We start from the raw sequence: 6,874 nt of genomic DNA, 5'->3' as shown, positions 1-6,874 counted from the left end.
CATTCAGCTGTGAAATTCAGTTCAATTTCCGTTATGGCGAGGATCTGAGTGCAGACCTCATCCCAGAAACCGCGCAGAAGTGGGCAATCCCACCAGGTGTGCAGCATGGTGCCTTTGTCAGTGCCACATCTCCAGCAGACATCTGTTGTATCTGGGTACCATGCGTGCAATCTGGTTGGGGTAAAGTACCAGTTCATCAGTGCTTTATAGGAAGTTTCTTGGGTGCTAGTGCTGATGGAGCACTTGTGTGCGAGGATACATGCGTTAACCCATTGTTCGTCCGTGATGTCCAGTTGTACATTAGAGAAGTTGCTTTACTCACTGGTTCTCCTGTGATGCACAGTTGCTCAAACCAAGTCTACTCTCTCAGAAATTGTTGTCTATTGGCAGTGCAGTAAACATAATCATGTAATTGCCTGTACTGCCAGTGGGTAAAGTGTTTCAACTGCAGTTCTGTCTTTAGTTTATCAAAAGTCTTAAGTCTGCCATCGTCCACGCAGTGGGAGACAGTTGTGGGAGTCTTAACTTCTCTATGTGGGAAGGACACTGTAGTATGGCCTGATGCAAACTCTGTGTTATGGATCAGTGGGGTCAAAGGACCAGGTGTGGAAGCAATGTTATATTGCTGTGACACTATGTGGAAGATTTCTAGTGTTGGTCCGATTGTAGGGTGTAGTGCTAAGTGCTAAGCAGGGCGTGCTTCTTTGGTCACCCATGGCAAGAATCTCAGCGGGATCTCAGTCTGTAAACTTTCTATTCCCACCCAGTCTTTGGAAGAAGCATGGTAGTTCCCATCCAGAATTTGTATCAAATGTGTTGCATAGTAATAATGCTTGAAATGTGGTAGATTAATACCCCCCTCAGCTTTTGAGGTAGCCAGGGTTAGCACGCTAATGCGTGATTTCTTCCCGGCCCAAATTAAGTCTCTCAATGTCGTGTTCAGTAGGGAGAAGAACTTTTTAGGTAGTCTGATGTGCAGCGTATCAAATAGGTATAGCACCCTGGGAAATACTGTCATCTTTACTGTCGTCGCTCTCCCAAACCAAGATAACGGCTTGAGATTCCAGAGTTGTAGGTCCCGTCGCAGGTCGTGTAGGATGGGATGAAAGTTTTGTGTGTAGACTTTCTAGTTCTGGTGTGAGCCATATCTCTAGATATTTGAGCTTGAGATCTACCCATTTGAAGGGACAGTTGGATTTGGCGCCCTGTAGTTGCCTGGGGTTTAGGGATATGTTAAGTGTTTCTGACTTTTCATAATTGATCTTAAAGTTGGAAATGTATCCAAACAATCAAAATCTTTCAATAGGTTGCGAATCGATATATGAGGTTGTGTAAGGACAAACAAAAGGTCATCCGCATAAGTGGTTATTTTATGGTATGCAGGTCCTAGAGATAAACCTTTGACCTTTATCGTGCGTATACATTTGTGTGAGGATAAATAGTATTGGGGACAGCCCTACCTTGTGCCGTTATGTATTTGCACTGATTCTGAAAGAGTCCCATTAATCTTGAAGCTAGCTGTTGGGTTTTGGTATAATGCAGAGATCCATGCCAGCAAGTTGGATTGAAATCCAATATACTTGCACAACACGAGCATGAAGTCCCACGCCACCCTATCAAAGGCCTTCTCCGTATCTGTGGATTGGAGAAGGCCTTCGGCTGTGTTCCCTTTAAGTTTGTATATGAGATTTATGGCTTTGATTACATCATCACGTGCCTCCCTTCCCGGCATGAAGCCCACCTGCTCCTGGCCAATAATGTCTGCTAGGAGTCTGCCCAGTCTTGTTACAATAATTTTGGACAGAAGTTTTATGTCCAGGTTAAGCAGCGATATCGGCCTGCAGCTGGAGCAGGTGTTGGGATTTTTGCCGGCTGGGGTGCACCATGATATGTGCCATGTTGAAGGTGGGTGTGAGTTCCTGGGGTTTTGTCAAAGAATTCAGGGCATTTAGCAGGGGTTTCGCTAGTAGATGTGAGAAATCTTATAATACATGGCTGAAAAGCTGCCTTGGGCCGGGCTTTTTCACGATTTTAGTGTTTTGATAGCCTGTAGGAGTTCTGTTATCTCTATGGGTTTGTCAATTTCCTCTGCATCAGAGGCTGACAAGGTTGGTAGACCACTTTGTATTAAGTATTGTTCTATGATCTGGGGTCTAGGTCCTTCCACTGTTGTGGGTTTGTGTCTGTGGCATATATGTACACTTCCTTTAGATATGATGTCACCCCCTAGTGGATGTTTCGGTTAACTGCTTATACTGTCACACTATAGAAGATGGAACCTGGCCAGCCTACACACTATCCTAGGCAGAGGCGGCTCTCTAATTAGGCAAATTAGGCGATGGCCTAAGGCCTCGCCCTCTCAAGGGCCTCGCCACCGCCTAGTTTGCCTAAAGAGCTGCCTCTACTATCATCCTGCATCAATTCTAGTAAAGTCAGCGCAGGGGAGCTTTGTGCCCGCCTCGTTCAGTTTACAAACAGTCCTCCTCCTCTCTGCTCTGTTACACCACGCCCCATGAGATGACTGCCCAGTCTCCATTGGAACAGCTGGCAGAGACTGACAACTGCCCCGCCCCTCACAGCCCCGCCCGCAAATGCTGTCCGTCCCTTGAGCTGATACCTTGTGCAAAGGCTGGGCACAGCTAGCACTTCAGCAGGATTGCGAGTCCACCCTCCTTCCAGGGCGGGGCTTCTGTGGTGGAGGCGGAGCCAATTAAAGTTCTCTCGCTGTAGCCTGTCTGTGTGCAGCCGACTGACTACTGAGCTCAGTGAGCTGAGGATGTGCTGACTGAGCTGTGAGGGGACAGAGAATCTATGTGTGAGGTACATATGACTGGGGGTGTGTGCATGTGATGGGGTGACCATGTGATTGGGGGTGTGTGCATGTCACTAGGGGGTGAACATGTGACTGGGGGGTACATGCATGTGTCTGGGGGTTGTGCATGTGATTGGAGGTGTGTGCATGTCACTAGGGGGTGGGTGCATGTGATTGGGGGCTGGGCATGTAGGTGGGTGTGTGCATGTCACTAGGGGGGTGACCATGTGATTGGGGGTGTGTGCATGTCACTAGGGGGTGAACATGTGATTGGGGGTGTGTGCATGTCACTAGGGGGTGAACATGTGATTGGGGGTGTGTGCATGTCACTAGGGGGTGAGCATGTGATTGGGGGTGTGTGCATGTCACTAGGGGGTGTGTGAATGTGATTGGGGGGCTGGGCACGTGACTGGGCAGGTGTGTGCATGTCACTAGGGGGGTGAACTTGTGACTGGGAGGGTGTGTGCATGTCACTAGGGGGGTGTGTGCATGTCACTAGGGGGGTGAACATGTGACTGGGTGGGTGTGTGCATGTGAATGGGGGAGGTGTGTGCATGTGATTGGGGGAGGTGTGTGCATCTGAATGGAGGAGGTGTGTGCATGTGAACCAAGTGTGCACTCTGCTAGTGCTGGTGTCAGTGTTCTGTCTCTCTCAGTGCTGGTGTCAGTGTTCTGTCTCTCTAAGTGTTGGTGTCAGTGTTCTGTCTCTCTCAGTGTTGGTGTCAGTGCTCTGTCTCTCTCAGTGTTGGTGTCAGTGCTCTGTCTCTCTCAGTGCTGGTGTCAGTGCTCTGTCTCTCTCAGTGCTGGTGTCAGTGCTCTGTCTCTCTCAGTGCTGGTGTCAGTGCTCTGTCTCTCTTGGTGCTTGTGTTAGTGTGCACTCTGCTAGTGCTGGTGTCAGTGTTCTGTCTCTCTCAGTGCTGGTGCCAGTGCTCTGTCTCTCTTAGTGCTGGTGACACCAGCACTAGCAGAGAGACACAGCACTGACACCAGCAATTTGAGAGACAGCACTGACACCAGCACTAGCAGAGAGACAGAGCACTGACACCAGCACTGAGAGAGACAGAGCACTGACACCAGCACTGAGAGAGACAAAGCACTGACCCCAGCACTGAGAGAGAGAGCATACTGCACTGAGATGGAGTGCCTTGACACCAGTACTGAGAGCATGCCAGCCCTGACCCCAGCTTTGAAATACAGACACCAGTACTCTTAATATGCAATTCAATTGTATTGCTTGAATTATTTTTTCCCTTATGGACGTGAGTGGGGCCTCAATTCTAAGTTATGCCTAAGGCCTTACAAAGCCTAGAGCCGCCTCTGATCCTAGGAATGGAGAGCGGGTCTAGGGAGGAAAAATATAGGGGTCTATTTTTATAAGTATGGCAATAAAATCCTTGTTGCAGATCTGATGTTTTTCACCGGCTAATTGGAGCTTGCTAACTGTAATCCGTTTGGGTATACTAAAAATGGTGGATTCCTCACAACAAAGAAAACTAAAAGGTGTCTGAGCACAGTGTTCAAGTAATGCAGTACAGTGTTCTTGGAGTAAAGATGTCTGTGCAAAAGTGTCAGAATATGATGGTGGTAAAGAATGGATAAAGGTTGAAAAAATTTCCCTCTCACCAACAACCAGACCGTTCTGATGTCCTCCAAACAGGAACTTGTGTAGCAATACTCGTGCAGCGGATCCGCTGTCTCACTATCCCAATGTGAAGCTGCCTCACACACTGACAGGCAGGCGACCGGAATGGTGCTGTCAGGAAAGGCTGGCTGGGGACAGTGGTCCGTCGCCTGTCTGTGCGCGCCTGCGGGTGCCTGGGCGTGTCTGTGCAGGTGCGCGAGTTCGCATGGCTGTGCGCGTTTGCGGTCACGCGGGTGCGCGCGTTCCCGTGGGCACGGTTACCGGCACCAGGCGGGCTATTTAAACCCAGTTCTCCCTTCAGATCTTGCTGCTTGATCTACAGCGTTCCTGAGACTATTGCCTGAATCTGATCTGGTCGTGTATTGACCCGGCCTGACCTGTGACCTTCCCTGCCTTCTGCCTGCCTTTGACCTCCGGCTTGTCTACGACTCTGCACCTGTCTTATCCTCTGGTCCATCCGTGCTCATCCGTTACCGACCCGGCCTGTTCCATGTTCCTGCCTCTGCCTGCTGCATCTATTCCTGTACTGACTGTCTGGTTTGACCCGGCTTGCCTGACTCTTCTGTGTACCTGCCCCTGAGTGATCTACCTGTTCCTGTTGGTCTCCTGCTGTTTACTGGTTCCTGTCTGCTGCCACTGAGGCCTGCTTGTCCAGCTACAGTTCCTGAAGTCAGCTTGATCCATCCTCCGGTTGTTGATCCTGCCAGGCACTCGTGCTACCTTTTACTCCTGTGCCTCCTGTCACCACCATCAGGGGCCGAGAGTCAGGGACGCAAGAGAGGTCTCCTTCTGCATTCTGGGCTCACCACTAGGTACGTGACAGGTGCAAGATGTCCAACTCTCTCTCTCTCTGTTGCACAGAGATGTCTGTCTTGCATCAGGCCCAGGGGGAAGAGAGCATTGGTTGCTTTTATAGCTACTCCCAGCAATCTTCAGGTGATAGCAAAGAACTCTGGGATATGTAGTCCTGGCACACAATTGTGCAAAGCAATTGTCTGATGGGGGAACTATTCGTTTCACAATCCTTTTTATTGGGCGCACAAATATGATGTCACTGGATACATTGAGCACTAGAGGGGCATGCAATACCCAGCAATGCTAGAAGTTACGGTGCTTTATGTTTGTAGTCCATACTGCTACATATATTATAAACTGTTTTAGTAATTTAGAAGTCTGTGTAAATACATTCTTGAAATGTTACAATATCAAGTAACAATCCACCTTCTGTAACTGAAAATCCAGTCTGGTGACTTTTTTGTGGTTGGGATGATGTCATCAGTCTGCTTCAGGCAGAAGGAAGCATTTTGTTTTTCTTATCTCCACCGTTGATCACTGCATGTTGTAACTTTGTAGCAAATTAAAAATGTGAAAAGAACTTTCTAGCAGGTTACAAGGTGAGAGGCTTCAGCAGGGGTCGATCGGTGTCAGACATTTGTGATTTCTACTTATTTGCCTATCCCTAAATCTGAATGCTCAGTATAAACAAAGATTTTTTCATTAAAGTGATTGTACACCCTTTACAACCACTTTTACCTACATGTAAGCCTATATTAAGGCTTACATGTAGGTGCTGGAAATATCTCCTAAACCTCCACGGTTTAGGAGACATTTACGAAAAAGCAGAGTGCCTAAGTCATCGGCACATGCGCACTTTAGAAAGGGCACATCGTGCCGTTTCTAATAGGGGCCATGCTGTGACTGGTGGTGACATCACCTGACTCCGGACAGTCACAGAGCCAGAGTTTGCGGCCCCGGAAGGAAGAGGGGCAAAGATGGACACTCCCTGCTAGTGGGACTGCGGTGACATCGCAGGCTTCGGTTTCAGGTAAGTGACACGCAGTGATGTAAGTAACTGAGTTAAAATAAACTGAGTTACATAAAGCAGTTACTTTAGAGGGTAACGAGTAATCTAACTGATTACTCTTCCCCTCATTGTAACTCAGTTCCCATTACTTGGGCGGCGTTCCCTCAATTACATCTACCGCCCAGGAGGCCCGCCGTGGCTGCGCTGGCCGTCAGTTACGCTGCGGGGAGGGGGGGCTTTCGCCCACTGAGCTGAGAAGAGGCTAAGACTCAGAGAGATTGTCTGGACTGCCCCATCCCGCCCCGCCGATCCAGAGAGAGAGAATGTAGGGAGGCGGGGCGGACACTGAAAAATGAAGTCAGCTGACCAGCTGACACCAATCGAGTGAAGGGGAGGGTCTCTCTCTCTCTCTCCCCATGAGGAAAGGCATCCCTGGAGGCATTCAAGTAAGTGACTGATGATTCGAATTGCAGTGCAGTCGATCCATCCCAAGTCCTCCACCACCTCTGCTTCTTACTGATCCCATCCCTACCCACCCACCATCACTTCAACAACAGAGGTGATGGGGGGATAGGGTAGGGATGAGATCAATAGTGGTGGGGGATGGGATCAGTAA

Source organism: Lithobates pipiens, unplaced genomic scaffold, assembly GCF_037356315.1.
Source record: "Lithobates pipiens isolate NorthernLeopardFrog02 unplaced genomic scaffold, aLitPip1_a1.2 Scaffold_8, whole genome shotgun sequence".
NCBI lineage: Eukaryota > Metazoa > Chordata > Amphibia > Anura > Ranidae > Lithobates > Lithobates pipiens.
Note: the sequence above shows the minus strand (reverse complement) of the source record.